This window comes from Manis pentadactyla, chromosome 13, assembly GCF_030020395.1.
Source record: "Manis pentadactyla isolate mManPen7 chromosome 13, mManPen7.hap1, whole genome shotgun sequence".
Taxonomy (NCBI): domain Eukaryota; kingdom Metazoa; phylum Chordata; class Mammalia; order Pholidota; family Manidae; genus Manis; species Manis pentadactyla.
The window spans coordinates 86,099,855-86,123,990 of record NC_080031.1 but is presented as its reverse complement, the minus strand read 5'-3'; the positions used below and the strand labels follow the sequence as shown (position 1 = coordinate 86,123,990).

Genomic DNA, 24,136 nt, shown 5'->3' with positions numbered 1-24,136 from the left:
AAGAGAGGGGTAATGAATATCTTTGGTGCCAAAATAGGGTGCCAAAGATTTTGTTTTGTCCATGTCACATTTCATGTCCCAACACTGAAATGATGAAGAGGTATCAAATACACAGATGGATGTGAGAATCTGGAAATATTATGGAGAAAACAGGATAGAAATACAGATTTGAAATTAATGCTGATATTATTAATGTGCTTCTTTTATCCTTTTTCTTTTTCTTTTGGTATCATTAATATACAATTACATGAGCAACATTGTGGTTACTAGATTCCCCCCATTATCAAGTCCCCACCACATACCCCATTACAGTCACTGTCCATCAGTGTAGTAAGATGCTATAGAGTCACTACTTGTCTTCTCTGTGCTATACTGCCTTCTCCGTGCCCCCACCTACATTATGTGTGCTAATTGTAATGCCCCTTTTTCCCCTTATCCCTCCCTTCCCACCCATCCTCCCCAGTCCCTTTCCCTTTGGTATCTGTTCATCCATTCTTGGGTTCTGTGAGTCTGCTGCTGGTTTGTTCTTTCAGTTTTTTCTTTGTTCATATACTCCACAGATGATTGAAATCATTTGATACTTGTCTTTCTCCGCCTGGCTTATTTTATTAATGTGCTTTTGATTTAAAAGAAAAAAACAGAGATTCAACTGTACCCTACAACTACCTGATTTCAGAAGGGGCAGCAGATAAAATGAACCATCACTCTGGTTGCCTTTACTACAGCTAGCTCCCTGAGGTCTTCTCAAACCCTGATGACTGTTCTGCAGCCTTCCAAGAGCTGAGCTCTGTAATAAGAAGATGGCCATTGTTGCTTCTATATCTGTTTTCAGTTTATTATTCATGGGGCTAGAAATGGAGAACATATGAACAGGGAAAATCTGCTATTTCTCAAAACAAATATAAATCATTGAAACAGCATATGTGTGACTTCACAGAACTAGAATTCTAAAATAAATATCTGTTGACTTTCAGTGTATCAGCAACTTCAAAATCCCTGCAAAGATGAACATGATGGAGCCTTGCCACTGCCACACCCCTTGGAACCGGCTGAAACAGAGCAGCCTTACATGAATTCCTTGCTGAAGCAGATGGTACTATAGCAAAGCTCTGATGTTATTTGTGATATTCTAATTTACATTTATATATCTCTTGACAATTGATGAAGCCCTTTTACCAATAATACTTCATTTTGTTCATCCCTACAGCCTTACAAGATAAATAAGATATATTATTATCTCTCTTTGACAGATAAGGAAAAATGACACCCTGTGAGAATGAAGTGGCTTGTATAAATTAACATGGCTATTTTAAGTGACAAGGTCAAGCTTAAAGCCAGATCTTCTAACTGGGATTCTTTGTCTTTCTGTGATACCATAAAGCCTCTTTCATTCTTTCCCCACTATTGAGTGGATGTTTTTAACAGTTTCCCCAATTTAATAATATACAAAATTGAGATAAAGTGAAATGAGTGTCTGATATCCTGATATATATCAGAAAGAACTAAGATTAGAATTTGTATTTCCTGAGTTGCTATTTCTTAACTAATCCATTAAAGATACACTGATGATTCAGCCAGAGATGTTTACCATTATAAATCATTGTTTCTACTACATAAACACCTTGAGCTAAAATCTATCAGCAAAATATGCCTGGCATAAATTCTCTTAAGAATGCTTATAATTCAATTTCTGACCTCTTGAACTACATTTTTTTTCAAGTTTCCAAAGAGGTAATAATTATATAAGCAACATGCACGGTTTTAAAAGCCTATCGCAGAAGGAAGTTTAAAAATCACAAAATTGCTGAAACAGATGTGGCTATTGCCAAAAAAAAAGAGAAGAAGTTTAAAGAAACAACTAAATATATAAATAATGTTACAATATCAGATGTTAGAACGTTTGAGAGGGCTTATTGTGGCAGTCACACACAGGAAATTTTACATTTTACATCTTGGAGACGTGTTATACACAGAGCCCCTATTCAGTGAAAATGCCGTTATACAGGCATGTGATGGATGATTTCTTCTGTTTATTTTAGAAGAGGTGTGAGTGCTGTTGAAGGCTTGTCCAGAGAATCTCGAGTTGAAATTTTCTCCTCTGAGGATCATGTTTCTCTTCTAAAATATATATTGTTTTCTTCTGTAAAAAAAAGCATTCATTCTTGCATTCAAATAATAGCTTTTGAATACAAGCTGCAGAATTAGAATTGAACAATTCATTTTGGCCTGAGGCACATAGTTATAGTCTCAATTGCTTGTTACTTACCTGGAAGTACTCCTATACTTCCTCTACAGTGGAAGTATGATGTAATAGTTTGGCCACTTTCTATACAGTGGCCCAAACTATTACATTAAACAGACCAACAGCTGAAGACCAAAAGGATTCATTCTCTTCTGTATATATACTTAGCCAAACCAGAATTATTCTAAGACAATATCATCCATGATGTGAAAGATCAGTGGTGAATATAATGCAAAGTAATTTATAACCTCCAAAAAGGATTTAGGACATGCACTTTAGTAAGATATGAATATTTTATATCCTGACAGTTCCCAACCCCTGAAAAAGATTAATTTATATTATGAATACTGAAGATCTAACTAGACAAGGGCTAGGCTTTATATTCTGATTCCTAACTGTAATATTTTCAAACCACAAATCATGATAAATAATCTGAACTACTCTGAAACCAATCCTGCTCTAGATAATTCATGAAGCCTGTCTAGCCCTCTTCTAGCTTTTACCCCACTTTCCTGCCCACATCCCAAGTCCTCATCCCACAGACCAAAGCTCTTGATCTACTGCTTGGGCCCAGCTTTAGAAACAGAGCTGTCTTCCCTTCAGTAGGAAAGTTCAAAATTATGCTTTCCTATATTTTCTAAATTCTCTGTTTTAAGCAATTAAAAATCAGTTTTTAAGAATCAATACAAATATTTTTAAGAGATTGAAGCATCAGTGGATCAACATGCAAGTGATCAGTAATAGGTGATACCTGGTCTTCCCATTTGTTGCATCCTAGTTCTGTTTCCCAGTAATGATCCCCACCCTCATACCTTCCTGGCTGGGAACTCTGTCTTGTTCCCTTTACTGTCACAGAGGGCTTGGGGCCCTCCACTGAGCCTGCCTCTTGCCACTCTCATCCCTGGAATTCTGACCCTGTTCACTGCTAGCTTGCTTCCCTCGTACTGCATGCCATGCCACCATTCACTCTCAGGTCACCTCCTTCACATTTGGTTGAGCCTTCTTGATGGTGACCATTTTTTCTGGTTCACCACTATTATCTCTTGCTATATTCCTTAGGGACCAAGTTCTGTAAGTCTTAGGGAGGTTACAAACTGCTGGCCCAAAATGTAAAAATGGTCCAGTAACATAGGTGATTTAGAGTACTTGATATTTGCGATTTTAAAATACAAATGAATCTCTGTAGGCCAAAAATATGTTCTCCAGTTTGCTGCAGTCACCAGCACCCCCTATTGTTTATTCCTGCCACTTCATTAACTTGTGTATCTGGCTGGGACTTGAAGCCATTTGAGTTAGACCCCTAGGCAGAGAGCTCCTCCTCTATCCTAATAGAGTCCTCATCATCCTCAGCAGGGCAATATTCACCCAGTACCTGTTCAGCAGAGTACCTATTCCAAGTCCATTTCTTCTAGTCTTTCTGGCTCCATTGATGTCAGCAAGCCCATTGAGTGAAATGACTACACCATCTCAGATGCCATAAAAACGGGAGCGATATTTGGGTGCTCCCCTAGAATTATTGACTTGTTTACCACATCCCTCCAAATTACAGCGGCACTCTGAAGAAATCTATGAAGAAATTCACCAGAAGAGGGAAGCAAAGAACAGCCCAGATATGCATGAGGATGAAGATTTGATGACTCCTGATGTGAGAGTTAACTGCACTTTTTTATAAATTAAAAACAACTATCACAAAGATGAGTGTCATTGTCCAACCTCTCCCTGTGTCGTAGTAGGTCAGGAGGCCTTCCAGAAGTGCACAAGTCCTCTGCTAAGGATTCACTTAAGTGAAACTAAGGATTCATTCTTGCACTCCATGCAGCATATTAAGTATATGTGGCATGTGGGAAAGCACTTCATATCAGTTTGGGGAAATTTTGGAGGAAGAGTCAGGGTAAGGGGAACAAAGATGTCAGAATGGCATAGGAAGCAAGCAAGCAAACATGAGTGGAAGTAGGGTGGAAGGAGGCAGGGAAGCAGAAAGGCAAATTAACAATTGAGCAAATACCAAATACATACTCAGTCTTTTTATAGACATCATCTCATTTAATACTCACACCCTCCCTTAAGTTCAGAGAGCTAAGGATTTACTCCAGGTGACAGAGACATAAGTCAACAAAGTCAGAATGAAAGCCAGATCTGTGACTCAGAAGTCCATACCCTTCTCAAGACACCACAACTCCTCAAGGCGGTTTATCTTACCCTGTGATGCAAACATACACATGAGAGCTAACTCAATGGTGTTTCTTCAAGAGAGCTAACTCAATAGGTTTCATGCATGGGTTGAACACATAGCTAAATTTAACTTTCAAAACATCCTGTGAGATAGCATTGTTTTTTCCTTTGTTGCAGATAAGGAAACTAAGGGTCAAAGAAGTTAAATATCATGCTGAAAGCCAAAGGTATTTGCAAACATCTGCAGTATCATTCAGCGTAAGCCACCAGCAGAAAGGTCCCTCGTTCTCTGGTCATCTTGCAAAATGATGAGCAAAGTAGGGCGAGAGTACAGCTGGATGCACAGTGGGTCTGCATTTCAAAGAGGGATCCCATTTGCTGTTGCTCTCCCTTCTATGGGGTGTGATGAGGGTGGACTTAGAAGCAAGGGACATAAAGCCTGGGCTTGGACACTAAGTGGTCTGAGTTCAGGGGCCAGCTGTCTGTGTACACTAGCTGTTAGCTCCTGTGGGCAGCTGGTTTGGGGCACAGCTCTTCCCACTGTGGAGAAAGGAAACCACTGGTGTCACAGGAAGTTGTTTCAAATATAGCCCATTCTGCCAGTGAGGGGAGAGGGGTCCCTTGCCCCAGCAAGTTCACCCACACAACCCAGAGAGAACTTATAGGATCATTTATAGGACAATCCAGTTTCCCTTTACTCACCAAAAATAATAGCAGAGTTAAGACTTGAATCCAGGTCTTTTGATTTCAGAACCCAGGGTAGGAGTTGAAAAACTAGCCCTTGTTTGAGGGAAGGCGATAGCCAAATTCAATGGCTGTGACAAACTCAGGGGTGTTTCACATGATTTATTAGGAATTTCAGGTGTTTAAATGGCAGGTGATAGTCAAGTAGGTAAATGCCAGCATCTTGGTTCCAAGTGATAGATCCACTCATGACAACCCAGACACAACTAAGGAGCTGAGGAGGAAGACATCTCCAACTGGAAAAGAAAGGGTCCCTCTGAGATTTACAAAGAAAGTCATAGAAACCTTTTCCATTAAACTGATTGGTTGAATTAAAGGACAGGTTCATAAGTAAATGTACTCTCTGTTCACCAAAAAGGCGCCTTATGAAGAAATTTTCTGTACAAACAAATGGAGAAGATCAAAGGGCATTCCTGCTTTAAGAGGTCTCAATCTTTCCCACTAATTTATAATATCATTTTTGTTTGTAAAATGAAGTGGACTGTGGTAAGGAGTCCTATTGTAAATACTTTGGGAAATAACCATCCCATGATTTTTTAAAATTTCCTAATTAGTTTTTCTATAATTCATTTTTAAATATAGACTTCTTTATACTGAGTTTACATTTTCTTGATTGTGTTTTCATTTCATCTCTGTAGATTTAGAGCAAAGACTTGTATTTTTCTTTATCCCCTAAAGAGTTGAGGAGTGTTTTGTTTTATCATGTTGAAGAGCCATTCTCATTAAACTGGTACTGATCTGAGAATGCTCCTGTTTTTATTCTTTTTTATGCTAAAACTGAAGCAGAGATAACAGACCCGAAATAAGAGGCTTTTTTAAAAATCAAACATTCTTTTTCACAAATAGCTCATTTGATGAAGTGAAATTACCTCCTTTTTGCCTGTGATCAAAATCAGGACTTCAGTGTTGTTTTATTCCTACATTTGATCCTTGGAGTCATGGATCTGTGGTTGAATGACGCATTGCTAATGTGATTCACAAAGGTCATTTAAAGCTGGAACATTCACCCTGTAGATAGATTTGCTTTTTCTTTCCCTTCCTCCTTCTCTGCTTCCTTCTCTTTTTAACTTTTCCCTTAGTTGTATAACTAAACTTATACAAGCCTATAACTTAACTCACAAGTAATCCTAATACGAATACAAAAGTTCTATTTTATAATAAATATGGAAGAACTGAGTGTTAGAATACAAATGTCAACATGAAAAAGTAAGTTTTCCTACTGAATTTGTACTATATTTTACTTTCAATATATAGCTTGCTGTATGGTTTATGTAATGTTGTGCTTTGAACCTGTATAATTGTTCATGTTTTAAAGACCATTGCTGGCTATGTGGGATCAGTGGTAGGCGGGTGGAGTGTGTCTTAGATTGGGTCTCCCCGGAAGCATATCCTGAGACAAGGATCTCAGTGCAGGTAGTATACTAGGCAGGTGAATCTCAGAAACACCAGTAAGAGGAATGGGGAAGAGAGACAAGGAAGGGAAAAAAGAAAGGCAATAAAGTTAACTATTATTAAGTCTATTATAGCTGCAGGCAACTGCACCTCCTTCCCAGTGGATAACTCAGGCAGATAAGTAGAAGTGCCTTTGAGTCATCCCACTGGTAAGAGCCAGGGCTTGCTCTGAGGGAGAAGGGAGATAGAAATATGGAATGAGGAAAGATAAGAAAGAGCCTGGAACATCTGATTGGAACTGTCACTATTAATATGAACTCATAATATTTAAAAAGCATATGTGTATGTGTGTATACATATACGTGTGTGTATGTACATAAACACACAGAGTGATAACACAGCTAGTAGGAGATGGAGGTTTTGTCTACATTTGGTGGACAGGACATTTTAAAGGAAAGAGATTATATCTGAGGGAGCTAAGACAGCTAGTGCTATCCTGAAACAATGTGAGAAGTTCCCAAAGGGAAAATCCACAGGGAAACAGTTTTCTCTCCCCTTTCAGACAATGTCCTTTCAGAGTTCTTCTCTGCTCTAAACTGGACGTAGCTTCCATTTCTATTTAATAATGAGGTTGCCTGAGAAGTCACTTTTCCCTTAGTTCAAGAAAGCAAGACAGCATTTGTTATAAGAGAAGCTTCTCTTCATTTTTATAATATAAACATAAAGGACTAATTACACAAACTCAATATTTCATTGATAAGAAGTTTGGAGGAGAAAGAGGAACAGCACTCAATAAAATACTTGGCCCTTTTTTTTAAAACACAGAGTGAGGTCATCTGATTTATTAAATGGCAGATAAGTTGACTGGTATGGGCCTGTTCACCAAGCATGACTACACCTCTACACCCTGAGCAGCAGCACACTGACAAGCAAATGATAAAGTCCTAGGTCAAGATGCACCAAGATGCAACTCCAGAAAATGAACCTGAAACTTGGGAATACTTCTGTTTTGGGTATGTTTTTGGTCCCTAAACAGGTGGTTGAGAGGGCTGAGAGTCTGAATATATTTATATTCATATATATGTGTTCTCCTATCTCCTCTTAACTTCTTTAAAAGACATGAAATTATATAAAGTAATAATCATAGCAATGTATTGTTGGATTTTTGACATTTATAGATGTTATAGATATGGTATCTATAACAGTAATACCACAAAAGGAAAGAAATGGAAAGATCTATATAGGAGAAATGTTTCTATATCTCACTGAGATTAAGTTAGTATAAATATGAAGTTGATGCTGATAAATTAAGATGTATATGCTAAGCCCTGGCGTGACCACTAAGGAAATAACAAAAACAGTAGGAAAATGTCAATGAAATTAAAGTGTTACATTAGAAAATATTCACTTAAGGAAATGAAAGCAGTTAAGGAACAATAAAGGAACAAAAAATCATGAGATATATAGAAAACAAAAAGTAAAATGGCAGATGTAAACCCAACTATATCAATAATGATATTAAATGTGAATGGATTAAACAATCTAACCAAAAGCAGAGATTGTCAAACTGGGTTAAAAAAAACAAAAACAAAACAAGATCCAATTATATGGTGACTATAGGAGACACACTTAGATTTAAATACACAGAGAAGCTTAAAAGCAAAAGGATAGAAAAAGCTGTATCATGAACAGTACCAAGAGACCTGGAGTGCCTATACTAATATCAGACAGGATAGACTTTAAAGCAAACAAACAAAAATGCTATCAAGTGCACCTAGATTGTTACAACATTTTCACCTATGTTTAGACTGATTCTCAAAATGCATCCCAGTGCTCTGAAAAAATCTAAAACAAATTCCTTTTGCCTGTGGAATCCTGGCCATTCTTCAAAGTTCACTTGAAGTTCAACCTCCTCTGTAAAAACTCTCAACCATTCCCAAAGCCCTCTTCCCTCTTCCAAACATCTCCAGTTAATACTGTCTATACCAGTTTTAGGCCAAAGACTATTTCCAAACCATAAATTATATCTGAAAACAAACAAAATTAACTTCCTTTTTTTTAATGGTGCTCTGCCCAGATCTACTCAGATTGCTCTTAACCATTTCTGTGCACCAGCCCACTGCCCACTTCCACAATGACTTCAACTGGCCAACACCTGTGATACCTTTGCCTTAATTTACACTACTTTCCCTTAAACGACTTCCCCTTTTTGTACAAGAACTGAAAAACTATTTCCTTTGGAGCATATGACAAGATATGCAAAGCTTTATAAATACCTCACTGATTTATTCTAAGAGTGGTTCACTTCCTCAATTGATTGTTTAAGTATTTAAGGTGAACTTAATAATATTAATTTATGATTATGCATATACAGTTTGAGATTTTGCACCTTTGCTTTGAAAAACATGATCGAACAATGCAGTAGACGCTTTGGTGTATCACCCAGATCTTCCCTTCAGGAGAAGGGCACCCATGACCCCGAGTACCAAGTGGGATGGTACCAAGTATGAGTACTGAGCTACTGATGGCTCACAGCTGAGTCCCTCATTAGGTATTGTCCTCAGCTGAAGAGATCTCCCTTGCCCAGGAATGAACAGCTTCAGTGACCTGTCCATGTGGGGAAACAAAGGCCCAGCCCCCAACCTCGATTTAGTGCAACTCAGAAGAACCATCCCAGACTGTTTCCCTCTCTGCAGGAGGCTTCCGTTGCAGCTATATCAAAGTTCATCTTTCCTCACTGGCCAGCTCCGCTGTCCTCACTCTAATCAGTGTTGTTTCCAAGAGTGTTTGTGACAGACCTCTTACACTCCAATCTTCATCTGAACCCATTTCCCAAAGAACTGACCTAAACCCAGCAATGTATCACTTCCTGGGGCTGTCATAACAAAGGACCACAGACCAAGTGCCCCAAACAACAGAAATGTAGTGTGCATTGTTCTGGAGTGAGAAGCTTGGGATCAAGCTGTCAGCGGGGTCCTGCTCCCTCCAAAAGCACTAGAGAAAGATACGCTTCAGTCCTCTCTCCTGGCTGCCAATGTTCCTTTGGGTGAGCAGCATAACTCCAGTTTTCACAGGGCATTCTCTCTGTGTCTCTGTCTCTGTGTCCAAATTTCCTATTTTACAAGGACTTAGTTATAGTGGATCAGGGTCCACCCCAGAGACCTCGTCTTGACTTCATCATCTGCAATGACAGTATTTCCATATAAGATTGCTTTTACAGATACTAGAGGTTGACTTCAACATCTTTTGCAGGACACACAGTCGAACCCATAGCAGCATATTGCAAGAGTTAAATAATGTAAAACATCCTCTTTATATCAAAGGGTCTTCTAAAGACATAAAACCTGGAAGCCTACATCTATTCCATCTCATCCTAACAGCCTGGAACTAACAGAGTCAGTCTGCCTCCAGTATTTCTCTGACTTGGGCTCTAACAAATTTTCAAAGTGTTCCCAGACTATACTTGCCATCTTTTACACTCTGTGAACTACTGCTCTTTCATACGTACAATAGTTCCCATCATTTTTCTGTACTACTGCTTCAGTTGACTGAGACCATGTATCTGCTCCCACTGAGGCTCCTGCCTCTCTTGCCCTCAGCGTGGTTAGTGGATAGTGACTAGGAGATACTGAATCCATCCTTTTTGCACCATTAAGCAGTTACAACATAGGTCCCACATGTTGCTATTGAGTTGCATTGATATATTTATTTGTCATGCCAACTCCACACGATCTTAGTGAATACAGCTTTATAATAAGTTTTGTTAAGTGATAAGACAAGTGCTTCCACTACGACCTACTTCTCTTTTTTTTACTTTCATTCTCAGGAATGTCTTGACTGATCTCAGACCTTTGCTTGTCTGTTAAAGATCAGCTTGTCAGCTTCAAGGAAAAGGTTATGTTGAGGTTATGATTCAAATGCCATTTAACCTTTTGACTTTTCATATATTGAATTCTCCTACTGTGTGGTAAGTTACCTTGATGCAATGGTAGCCTCCAAGAATACTACCAGGCAAGCTATCCTGGGCATCACTGAACAGTGGAAGGCTCAAAGCTAAATTAACATCCTCAAATCACATTGTTTATTAAATCAGTTTAAAACACAGAGAGAAACGGGGAAAAAAGGGGTAAGTTAACACACTGGGATAGGGTCCAAGCTGGGTGGAAGGGCCACAGTGCCTGGCTGTTCCCTTTCCCTACCACCTGAGCCTCCCCCACTGATGATGTGCTTATGAGAACGAGCTGAGGTCTGAGCAGAGCAGCCCAGACAGAAGATGTGTTGGACCAACAAAAAGTAACTGTCCTGTTGGAGAGACTCAGGGACAAATACACTTGGTCACTTTTCAATGAGCTTTTCAATTAGCCTGTTGAACAGTCTTGGGTTTTATTTCCATTTACTGGGTAGAGGACACGAGGCATCAGAATTGGTATAAGAAATGGGTGGCTGAAGTCAGACCTCATGAATATTGAGTGCTTTCATATACTATGTATGCTTAGTATATCCTAAATATTAAGTGCTTTTAGCATTTAGTATATCATATTTAGGTATTTAGCACCTCATGAATATTTAGTATCTCTTGTTCTTTCATCCCTATTTAACACACATTTGTTGAACATACTAACTGCTTATCTAAACATACCTAAAGAGTTTCATTTAAACCATTTGTTTTCTTTTATAGCAGAATTGAATATTCTTGAACAATGCACATTACACTAACTATGCAAGACCATTGTATATTTAATTTGAATTAATTAATTAAATCTCCTTGAATATCTTTCAATAGTGTTTCTTCTCCCTCTCTCCTAAAAGGGCTTATATGACATTTTGATTTTATTATATTTTTATTTTAAAGGAGAAAGTTCTGGCTGGTTTGAGGATATTGTGGAGACAAAATTGTCATTTTCTTTTTTAAAAAATGGAGGTACCTATAATAAAATGCACAAATCATAGTGTACAGCTTCATGAATTTTGACATGTGTACGCTCATGCAACCATCTTATAAATGTAACCATGTATAAAGGGCTTTTACAACATTATAAAATTATTTATTCCCAAGCACTTTATACCTTTTGCGGATATTGTAAATGGCTCTTGCAAATCTTTAACAACACTTTTACTGACATTCTTACCCTTTTTTAAGTAGCGCTTTATAGTGGAAAGAGCATGATTTTTAGCATGAGATAAAACCAGGCACCCTGCTCCCCAGCTATGCGATCTTGAACTTCTCAACCTCTTGCAAGGTGACTTTGCGTATTTGTAAAATAAGGTAGTAATAAGCCAACCCACAGCATTCTGTGACAGTTGAGATATTTTGTGGGGGGGGCTGTCCTGAACTTTGTAGGATGTCCAGCAGTATCGCTGACCTTTGTCCACTGATACCAACAGTGCGCTTCTACCCCCAGTTTAAAAAAATTCTTGAGAAAATGTGTCTAATGTAAATAGCACTAGTAAGTTTTCAAATACTGGTAGTTACTATTATTAGGAATAACTGAGTTTTTTTAGTTTATGAGCCTAGAATCTCTGATTTTACTCAGGTTTGACAAAAGTAGTTCCAACATGTATTAGATGTCTGCTTGTAAACAGAAACTGCAGAATGAAGTCTGACATTTTATTGATGACTTGGAATCGTCATTATGCATGACTGTAATTTCAGTAAAGAGGACAGGAATATATACTTGATGCCCGTAGTGTTCCAGGCAATGTGCATCCACCATAGCATTTAACCCTCTTAATAGCTCTTAGAAGCAGGCACTGTTGCTTCAGCCTTCTAAAGGAGGAAGCCGAATTGCAAAGAAGTTAACTGCTCTAATGTTAAGTCACTGCTAAGTGACCAGGCCTGTCTAATTCCAAAGCCCATGTCCTATTCGCCACCCCAGAGTCACAACATGAATACCTCAAAATGAATAATGCACGTGGGGCTATTTGCCCTTTCATTAAATGGCCCAGACCACTGTGTCTTTGGAGTTTGTGTGTCTTGTTTTGCTTTGCTGCAGACTTGTGTAGCAGACCCTATCGATTCCCTAGGCCATTCTTCCCTATGGCCCACACTCCAGATTTGGTCCTTGGAAGAGAACTCTGGCTTGTTCAGGTCTAGGATAGCCTTTTGATTTAAGGGAGACTAGACCCTTTCCAACCCCAGTGATCTTGACTGGTGTCACATTATATTCCATTCCCCTTGCCAAGGACTGGTTTAGGCAAAGGCATGTGAAGAAATTTTGGCTAATGAGACATAGCAGGAAGCCTACGAGGGAGCAGGGCGGCGTCCAGCAGAAGTTTCTCCTAGCTGATAATAATGGGCCCATGAAAGAAAATAACTCTTCTTCAAGATGACACGTCAACTTATATCATCTTGTAGTCACAAGGGGACAAGCCCCAGAGCAAGAATCAACAGGCCAAAGATAACAAAGTGAAAAACAGAAAAGCCTGAGCTGTTATGATCACTGCAGTTAACATATTGCACATTCCCAGAAGGTACAGCCTGGGTCATGCACTTGGAATATTTTGTTTCATTTGTTGTAATCTCCTGTATGCCATGTAATGTGCTGAACATCATGTAATATCTCACATGCCTTCTTTTTTACAGGTGAAAAACATCTGAAAAATTATATCAAAGTTAAGAAGGTAACAAAATGATTGGGTGAGCCCTGCATGCTTTTCTTGTTTTTTGCTCTGTAAAGTTATTTAGGAAATAGTCCTGTCTCAAGACTATTCTACACTTAAAATAAAATGTTAGAGCTGGCTGCTTCATTACTCTCAGAAAAGCAGCAAGGAAGGAGATAAGATGCCAGGTGTTCATTACTGTGCCAATTTTGTAGAACACTGAGAAACCATTGCCTTGTCCTTAAAGGAGTGTTTTACTCAGGAAGCAGGTGGCAAAAATGTTCACCATCTGAATCTCCCCAGCAGGTCTGCCTTTGTGATATACCATGTGGGATCTACCCATGGGAAAAGGAGACAGATCAGTCCATTCTTACAATCTGTTTAGCTGTGTGTCTCTTATAAAATGGTAAAAGTACTCAGTAAATAATGGTATGAGTGAATGAATGGATGCTAATGTAAAATAAGTATAAATAAATGTTGACCAGTGTATTCATTCATTCTCCTTGTTGTTGAAAGCTTATTATATAGTCGTGACAAAGTAAATAAATAGTTACGATAAGGAATTTTAGGTTTTATAGTAGAGCTATACAGGGTACTGTGGGGAAACAGAAGAGAGACTTCATTTAAGCTATGAATTTCAAGCAGAGGGAACAGCATGTTCAAAGGGTCAGAGAATTGTACATTGTCTTTTACGGCTGAATTGAAGAGCTAATGCTGGCTATTCACACCAACCCTCTCCTTCCAACATTATTCCCAGAACCACTGTCCTGGTGACATTAAGCTTTAATGTCAACACTATCTTTTCAAGCTTGCTCTGGAGAAAGTAAAGGTTCCTGTGGCCAAGATTCTCACCTGGCCCTGGTCAGCTTGCTCACTACACATGTGTGGGTAATACATTGTTATTGACTCTATGTAAAAAGCTCTGCCCAGTGCTCTGGGCTGCAGGGCTGCATGGCTGCAAGAGAGCACGGACTGGAGTGGCAGCAGGGCTGAGGACAGAGACTGAGATGGCTGTGGGGAAAGAGAGGCCCAGAGGCAGAGACTGGCATGCGGCATGCAGACTTGCTCTGAGTGAATGGGATTCTGGTGATTGACCTGCCACCGAGGGAATAAAGTTGGGTGTAATAAACCCTTTCACCCCAAGAACGTTCCACTGTCATTATTTTTCAGTCTCATTGAATCCATAGTGAACTTGTCCAGGGCTGAAACCCACTGGCAAGACACCTGCATTAGGCAAGTTAGCTCTGGGAGCAAAATTAGAATGGTCAAGGGGTAGAAAGAGGGCAGGTGGGCAATAATGAGCCATAAGTGAGCAGCAATCTCAACTCATTCGTGGGGTAAAGAAAACATATAAGCATAAAAGAGTAATGAATACATGAACCAGCCGGTAACTGGAGGAGAAGCAAATAGACTCTGAAACAGATTTAAAGAAAGTATTAGAGGCATATTAAGAGGCAGCCCAAAGTAGTTCTAGACTTGAATTTCTGTGGTATCCCTATTTTCCTTATGGATAATTACCATCTTAAGAAATGTGGCTTGAATAAGTTTCTGCTCCTTACAGCTCAGAGCCTAATGAAAACCAACCCATTGAACATGTGTCTGTGTTTCTGTCAAGTATGATTTTTCCTTTATTTTCCCAGAAATATGTTGTTTTCATTTCTGCCTATCTTTCATCTTTTATGTTACATACCTTAGATGAAGTTCCTTTTCCTCTCTCCAACTAGTCCTTCAGCTGACATTTGAGCCTACACAGTGCCAGACATGTTGCCAGGTGCTGGGGCTGCAGAGATGTCTCACACAAGGTCCTTGCCTTAGAAACTGGAAACAACCTAAATGTCCAAAGAGACATGGTAAAAGTAATTGTGATATGCTCGACAAAGCAGACCACTTTACAACCCTTAAATTATTTTATGAACACTTAGTGACATAGGGAAATTCACACAATCTAATGGCAAATAACAAAAGCAGTCAGGGTAATAGTAGAGAGCAAAGGTTTTGTAGTTAGATCAGCCTACATTCTAGAGTTGGCTCACTTTCTATGTGTATGACCTTGAACAAGTTAAAAACTTTTTTAGCCTCAGTTTCCTTATCTATAAAATAGAGACAATAATAGTGTCTACTTTCAAAAGGTCCTGATGATGATTAAATGAGCTAATGTTTGTAAAGTACTTAGTGTGGTGCTGGCTTATAGTAAGTGGTCAGTAAATGCTACCCATTAATAGTATATCACAGTATACTAACCAAAGAATGCATTAAAGTTATGTACAGAAACTGGAAGAAAATATTATAAAATGTAAATAGTGGTATTTCTGAGTGATATGACTATTTATACACACACACACAGACACATATGTAGGATTTTTATTCATTTTCTCCTTTGTACTTTTATGTGTTTTCTCTATTTTTTATAATGGCAATGTTTTACCTTATAATAAGAAAAAAAGTTATTTGAAACAATTATTAAAGTTCTTTAAAATGGGTTAAATATTTTCCACTTTGATTTTTTAAAAATAAGTTAAATATCAAAAAATTTTAATTAGTAAAGTTAGAGTCTATTGTAGTTTAAATTGAAATTATTCTAAACAGTAAAGTTAGAATTAGATTCTATTGTAGTTTTATTTGGTATTATTCTAAACAACATGCTAGAGTACTTTAATTCTATTTCACAATTTAACAATAACTAGAATATTATTCAGGACACTGAACTTTCCTTAGAAAATAAACCATATCAAACATGAGCTTAGATAGAAAGCCCTGCTTTACCTTTAGCTTTAAATTTGCCAATATTATCGTGTGTGTGTGTGTGTGTGTGTGTGTGTGTGTGTGTGACCATAGCAGCAGAATCTGCTTACTTAAAAAATAAAATCAATGTTGTGAACACTGGGGGTGCAGACTGAGGAGAAAAGCATTGCTAGTCTTTTGGGCAGATGATAGAACTACACCAATGCCTGTATAGAGAAATTACAGTCTACGGATTCAAAATTGAAGTATGGCTCAAAGTTAAAGAGACACAGTCTCAGAAAATGTGGCATACCTAAAATATTCATGAATCTGGAGACATTACACTTCCTGATTTCAAACTATATTACAAAGCCATATTAATCAAAACACTATGGAATTGGCATAAAAACAGATACATAGATCAATGAAGCAGAAAAGAATCCCCAAAATAAACCCATGCATATATGGTCAATTAATTTATGAAAAAGGAGTCAGGAATATACAACAGAGAAATGATAGTCTCTTCAGTAAATGGTTTTGGGAAAACTGGACAATCACATGCAAAAGAATGAAACTGGAACCTTGTCTTACAGCATATAAAAACATCAACTTAAAGTGGATTAAAGACTTGGATGTAAAGCCTGAAATCATAAAGCTACTAGAAGAAAACATAGGCAGCAAGTTCTTTGACATTGATCTTGGCAATGCTTTTTTTGGAGTTGACACTAAAAGCAAGGCAACAGAATTAAAATAAACAAGCAGGACTACATAAAGCTAAAAAGTTTCTGCACAGGAAGGAAAACATCAACAAAATGAAAGGTAACCTAGTGAATGACAGAAAACATTTGCAAATCAGATATTAGATAAGGGGTTAATATCCAAAATATATGAAGAACTCATACAACTCAATAACAGAAATCAAATAATCTAATTTAAAAATAGGCAGAGGAACTGAATAGACATTTCTCCAAAGAGGACATCAAAATGGCCAATAGACACATGAAAAGATCTCAACATCACTAACCATTAGGAAAACACAAATCAACACTACAATGAGTTATTACGTCACAAAAGTCAGAATGATTAGTACCAAAAAGACAGAACTAAGAAGTGTTGGTGAGGATGTAGAGAAAAAGGAACCCGGAAGAGGGATCGGAAGATGGCGGCGTGAGTAGAGCAGCGGAAATCTCCTCCCAAAACCACATATACCTATGAAAATATAACAAAGACAACTCTTCCTAGAATAAAGACCAGAGGACACAGGACAATATCCAGACCGCATCCGCACCTGAGAGAACCCAGCGCCTCGCGAAGGGGGAGAGGAGGGTCACAAACCAACAAGAAGGGAAGTTCTTCCAGCCATCACTCGTCCCAGCTCTGCAAACTATTCCTATCACGATGAAAAGGCAAAGCTACAGGCAGAAAAAGAACACAGAGACAACACCAGAGAAGGAGACAGACCTAACCAGTCTTCCTGACAAAGAATTCAAAATAAGAATCATAAGCATGCTGACAGAGATGCAGAGAAATATGCAAGAGAAATGGGATGAAGTCCGGAGGGAGATCACAGATGCCAGAAAGGAGATCACAGAAATGAAACAAACTCTGGAAGGGTTTATAAGCAGAACGGATAGGATGCAAGAGGCCATTGATGGAATTGAAACCAGAGAACAGGAACGCATAGAAGCTGACATAGAGAGAGATAAAAGGATCTCCAGGAATTAAACAATGTTAAGAGAACAGTGTGACCAATCCAAAAGGAACAATATCCGTATTATAGGGGTTCCAGAAGAAGAAGAGAGAGGAAAAGAGATGGAAAGTATCTTGGAAGAAATAATTGCTGAAAACTTCCCCAAACTGGGGGAGGAAATAATCGAACAGACCACGGAAATACACAGAACCCCCAACAGAAAGGATCCAAGGAGGACAACACCAAGACACACAATAGTTAAAATGGCAAAGATCAAGGACAAGGAAAGAGTTTTAAAGGCGGCTAGAGACAAAAAGGTCACCTACAAAGGAAAACCCATCAGGCTAACATCAGACTTCTCGACAGAAACCCTACAGACCAGAAGAGATTGGCATGATATATTTAATACAATGAAACAGAAGGGCCTTGAACCAAGGATACTGTATTCAGCACGACTATCATTCAAATATGATGGTGGGATTAAATAATTCCCAGACAAACAAAAGCTGAGGGAATTTGCTTCCCACAAACCACCTCTACAGAACATCTTACAGGGACTTCTCTAGATGGGAGCACTCCTAGAAAGAGCAGAGCACAAAACACCCAACATATGAAGAATCAAGGAGGAGGAATAAGAAGGGAGAGAAGAAAAGAATCTCCAGACAGTGTATATAGCAGCTCAATAAGCGAGCTAAGTTAGGCAGTAAGATACTAAAGAGGCTAACCTTGAACCTTTGGTAACCACGAATTTAAAGCCTGCAATGGCAATAAGTACATATCTTTCAATAGTCACCCTAAATGTTAATGGGCTGAATGCACCAATCAAAAGACACAGAGTAATAGAATGGATAAAAAACCAAGACCCATCTATATGCTGCTTACAAGAAACTCACCTCAAACCCAAAGACATGCACAGACTAAAAGTCAAGGGATGGAAAAACATATTTCAAGCAAACAACAGCAAGAAGAAAGCAGGGATTGCAGTACTAATATCAGACAAAATAGACATCAAAACGAAGAAAGTAACAAGAGATAAAGAAGGACACTACATAATGATAAAGGGTTCAGTCCAACAAGAGGATATAACCATTCTAAATATATATGCACCCAACACAGGAGCACCAGCATATGTGAAACAAATACTAACAGAACTAAAGGGGGAAATAGACTGAAATGCATTCATTCTAGGAGACTTCAACACACCACTCACCCAAAAGGATAGATCCACCGAGCAGAAAAAAAGTAAGGACACGGAAGCACTGAACAACACAGTAGAGCAGATGGACCTAATAGACATCTACAGAACTCTACATCCAAAAGCAACAGGATATACATTCTTCTCAAGTACACATGGAACATTCTCCAGAATAGACCACATACTACGCCACAAAAAGAGCCTCAGAAAATTCCAAAAGATTGAAATCCTACCAACCAACTTTTCAGACCACAAAGGCATAAAACTAGAAATAAACTGTACAAAGAAAGCAAAGAGGCTCACAAACACATGGAGGCTTAACAACATGCTCCTAAATAATCAATGGATCAATGACCAAATCAAAATGGAGATCCAGCAATATATGGAAACAAATGACAACAACAACACTAAGCCCCAACTTCTGTGGGACACAGCAAAAGCAGTCTTAAGAGGAAAGTATATAGCAATCCAAGCATATTTAAAAAAGGAAGAGCAATCCCAAATGAATAGTCTAAAGTCACAATTATCGAAATTGGAAAAAGAAGAACAAATGAGGACTCAGGTCAGCAGAAGGAGGGACATAATAAAGATCAGAGAAGAAATAAATAAAATTGAGAAGAATAAAACAATAGCAAAAATCAATGAAACCAAGAGCTGGTTCCTCGAGAGAATAAACAAAATAGATAAGCCTCTAGTCAAACTTATTAAGAAAAAAAGAGAGTCAACACAAATCAACAGTATCAGAAACGAGAAAGGAAAAATCACGATGGACCCCACAGAAATACAAAGAATTATTAGAGAATACTATGAAAACCTATATGCTAACAAGCTGGGAAACCTAGGAGAAATGGACAACTTCCTAGAAAAATACAACCTTCCAAAACTGATCCAGAAAGAAACAGAAAATCTAAACAGACCAATTACCAGCAACGAAATTGAAGTGGTAATAAAAAAACTACCAAAGAACAAAACCCCCAGATCAGATGGATTTACCTCGGAATTTTATCAGACATACAGGGAAGACCTAATACCCATTCTCCTGAAAGTTTTCCAAAAAATAGAGGAGGCGGGGATACTCCCAAACTCCTTCTATGAAGCTAACATCACCCTAATGCCAAAACCAGGCAAACACCCCACCAAAAAAGAAAACTACAGACCAATATCCCTGATGAACGTAGATGCAAAAATACTCAACAAAATATTAGCAAACCGAATTCAAAAATACATCAAAAGGATCATACACCATGACCAAGTGGGATTCATCCCAGGGATGCAAGGATGGTACAACATTCGAAATTCCATCAACATCATCCACCACATCAACAAAGACAAAAACCACATGATCATCTCCATAGATGCTGAAAAAGCATTTGACAAAGTTCAACATCCATTCATGATAAAAACTCTCAGCAAAATGGGAATAGAGGGCAAGTACCTCAACATAATAAAGGCCATCTATGATAAACCCACAGCCAACATTATATTGAACAGCGAGAAGCTGAAAGCATTTCTTCTGAGATCGGGAACTAGACAGGGATGCCCACCCTCCCCACTGTTATTTGACATAGTACTGGAGGTCCTAGCCACGGCAAACAGACAAAACAAAAAAATACAAGGAATCCAGATCGGTAAAGAAGAAGTTAAACTGTCACTATTTGTAGATGACATGATACTGTACATAAAAAACCCTAAAGACTCCACCCCAAAACTACTAGAACTGATATCGGAATACAGCAAAGTTGCAGGATACAAAATCAACACACAGAAATATGTGGCTTTCCTATACACTAACAATGAACCAACAGAAAGAGAAATCAGGAAAACAACTCCATTCACAATTGCATCAAAAAAAATAAAATACCTAGGAACAAACCTAACCAAAGAAGTGAAAGACTTATACTCTGAGAACTACAAGTCACTCTTAAGAGAAATTAAGGGGACACGAACAGATGGAAACTCATCCCATGCTCGTGGCTAGGAAGAATTAATATCGTCAAAATGGCCATTCTGCCCAAAGCAATATATGGATTTGATGCAATCCCTATGAATCTACCAGCAACATTCTTCAATGAAATGGAACAAATAATTCAAAAATTCATATGGAAACACCAAAGACCACGAATAGCCAAAGCAATCCTGAGAAAGAAGAATAAAGTAGGGGGGATCTCACTCCCCAACTTCAAGCTCTACTATAAAGCCATAGTAATCAAGACAATTTGGTACTGGCACAAGAGCAGAGCCACAGACCAATGGAACAGACTAGAGAATCCAGACATTAACCCAGACATATATGGTCAATTAATATTTGATAAAGGAGCCATGAACATACAGTGGCAAAATGACAGTCTCTTCAACAGATGGTGCTGGCAAAACTGGACAGCTGCATGTAGGAGAATGAAACTGGACCATTGTCTAACCCCATATACAAAAGTAAACTCAAAATGTATCAAAGACCTGAATGTAAGTCATGAAACCATTAAACTCTTGGAAGAAAACATAGGCAAAAACCTCTTAGACATAAACATGAGTGACCTCTTCTTGAACATATCTCCCCGGGCAAGGAAAACAACAGCAAAAATGAATAAGTGGGACTATATTAAGCTGAAAAGCTTCTGTACAGCAAAAGCCACCATCAATAGAACAAAAAGGAACCCTACAGTATGGGAGAATATATTTGAAAATGACACATCCGATAAAGGCTTGACGTCCAGAATATATAAAGAGCTCACACGCCTCAACAAACAAAAAACAAATAACCCAATTAAAAAATGGGCAGGGGAACTGAACAGACAGTTCTTCAAAAAAGAAATACAGATGGACAACAGACACATGAAAAGATGCTCCACATCGCTATTTATCAGAGAAATGCAAATTAAAACTACAATGAGATATCACCTCACACCAGTAATGATGGCTGCCATCCAAAAGACAGAACAACAAACGTTGGCGAGGCTGTGGAGAAAGGGGAACCCTCCTACACTGCTGGTGGGAATGTAAGTTAGTTCAACCATTGTGGAAAGCAGTATGGAGGTACATCAAAATGCTTAAAAAGATCAAGGAGTTTTCACACTGTGTGGCTGCAGGGAGCATCATGCGGTCCAGCCAACACCTGTGGCTGGTGGTGGCCAAAACCCAGGCGTCTTAGCATAAGGTTAGGCTCTGAGTGAGCTGCGCTGCAGAGCCAGTTTCTGCACACAACAGAAGTCCAGAAGCTGGAGCTCAAAGAGCTCTTCAGGTCTTTTGCCAAAGCTCGCCAGAGTAGGGAGACAGCATGGAATCCCTGCTAGAAAATGACTGGGGTCGTGCTGTGTGTGTGTGTGGTGGGGGGCATCTGAGATATATTTGCCACCTCAATGAAACAGCAAGAGAAGAAAAGGAGACAAAAATGACTCCAGAGTTCAGAGCTGGGGGCCAGGGAGTTGGAGGTGCCAGTTTCAGGAAGGAGGGAGCTCAGATGGGGACTGGTCAAGGGGCCCACTGCTCAACTGGTCTGGGGCCTGTGGGCTTGGCACTGCTTGTGGCAAGTCTGGCAGCAGTTGGGAATTTGGCATGTGGCTCTAGACCTCAGCAAAGATGTTGGACCAAGTGGGTAAAACTACATCAAAGCAATGGGAGCATATCCAGGTAAGGCGACCAGAAAGGTGGACAGCCTCAAATGATCGGGAATAATCATAAATTAAATCACACCTCTTTCAAAAGCCAGCTCACATCCCACGTCACCCCACATCACAACTGTGGAGGGGTTGCCACCTCTCACGGATGGTCTTCCCTCAAGTAGGAGGCTTACTGTGGGGACGCTACCTGCACTGCAGTCTCCCCGCCACTCTAGAGTTTCTGGACCCAGACCGGCATTTGGGGGAAGCCCCGCGGCTCTCCCAGTCCCCTCCGGGCCCCCCGTTCTCTCGTCCTGTCACCACCGGTCCCGCACCCCGTGCAGCATCGCTCCAACCCACATGCAGAGTGTCCAGAGGCTCTCGCTCTGTGCCGCGCGCAGAAAATTCGAGATGCTGGCCGCATACGTACGGGGTGAAGAGGACCACATACCTGGGGCTTCAAGCTCTGAGAGGCAAGGCGGTCGAGGGAGGGGAGGGGCTCCGGCCTGGCCACCGCAGGGGGCGGCAGAGGCACGCGGGGCGGCGGGACAGCAGGGCCTGGAGCCGCCAGGAGGGCGGATGGCCGCGGCGCGGGGCACTTCTCGGCCTTTCGGGCTGGGTTCACCGTCGGGCAAAGAGGTGACAGTAGGGGACAGCGCGATGGGAGGGCCGAAGGGCGCGACCGGCGGGCGAGTTGGGAGGCCGCCCGGAGCGCCCCCCGCAGCCCGGCTGTCCGGCAGGGCCCCGAGGCCTCTGGGAGCGCAGACACCGGCGCCCCTTCCAGCACCTCGGGACCGCGCGGCGCCCGGGACCCCGCAGCCCGGCCCGCACTGCCAGGCGCCCCGCCTCGTCGCGTACCTGCGCTCCCGGCCGGGACGCGCGGCGGAAAGCCCGGCGCCGAGCCGTGACAGCAGGGCCCCGGGCTCCGGCGCCAGACCCCACCCCCAGCCTCCGGCCGCCGCGGGAGGGGGGGCGCCACGTCCAGCCCCGGAGGCGGGGGCGGCGGCGCTGACCACGTGGGGCCCAGAGGTGGCCACTGGTTCCCCCGCCGGCACAGAGCTGTGGCTTCCGGCAGGGGGAGCGGGAGAGGATGGGGAGGACGGCGGCCTCGGGTCCCCCGCCCGCCTCCGGCGCCGGCCGGCCGCGCAAGTCCCCAGCGCAGGCTCCAGACGGCCAACCCATTCTTTTCAAGACTGGCCAAGGAAACAGACCCGTCTGATACCTCTGCAGCCCTTGACCAGCTCTCCCTCCAGCTGCTCCGTTTCCAAAACTCTTCCAACCCTTGCACTCCCATTTCTGAGGCCTCTCTTTCCATCTCTCTCCATACCCTGCATAGTCTAGGCCCTTCGGACCAGCCACCTGACCCAGGGAGCCGGGTGGGAAGGGGAGGGCGCTGTTAGGTGTTCATTCCAGCTGCTTTCACAGGCTCTTGTGTGCTGGACGAATGCGTATCTCCTATGGCTTGGAGAGGGTTCTCTTCTGCCTTAGAGTTTGGCTCTCACTGTCTTCCTTGGGGATCTTCAGACCTCAAAGAGTGCTCTGAATTCACCTACGACGGTGCTTTCCTCTCTGCCGTGTCCTCAGCCTTCCCGGACCCCACTTCCCAAAACTCTATCCTATGAGTACTGGCTAGTTCTCTGCTGTTGGTGTGGGATGCCCTCAACTCTCCCGTAGAATCAGCATGCCCGGGAGCAGGGACCGTGTCCCCCACCTTGGCATCCTTGGCTGATGAGGTTTGCTGGGACAATAAGCAGGACCCAGAACTGAGGTGGGTGTCAGGGCTGCCA

At 40.8% G+C, this 24,136-nt stretch overlaps 1 long non-coding RNA gene across 1 annotated transcript; it reads right to left on the bottom strand.

Moving 5' to 3' along the window:
* Positions 1-478: 478 nt before the first annotated feature.
* On the bottom strand, positions 479-23,184 carry LOC130680354 (uncharacterized). Its single transcript, XR_008993341.1, has 3 exons — positions 22,801-23,184; positions 14,841-14,979; positions 479-2,140 (listed from the first exon to the last, which is right to left on the bottom strand). It is a non-coding gene; the product is annotated as an uncharacterized LOC130680354 (long non-coding RNA).
* Positions 23,185-24,136: the final 952 nt, after the last annotated feature.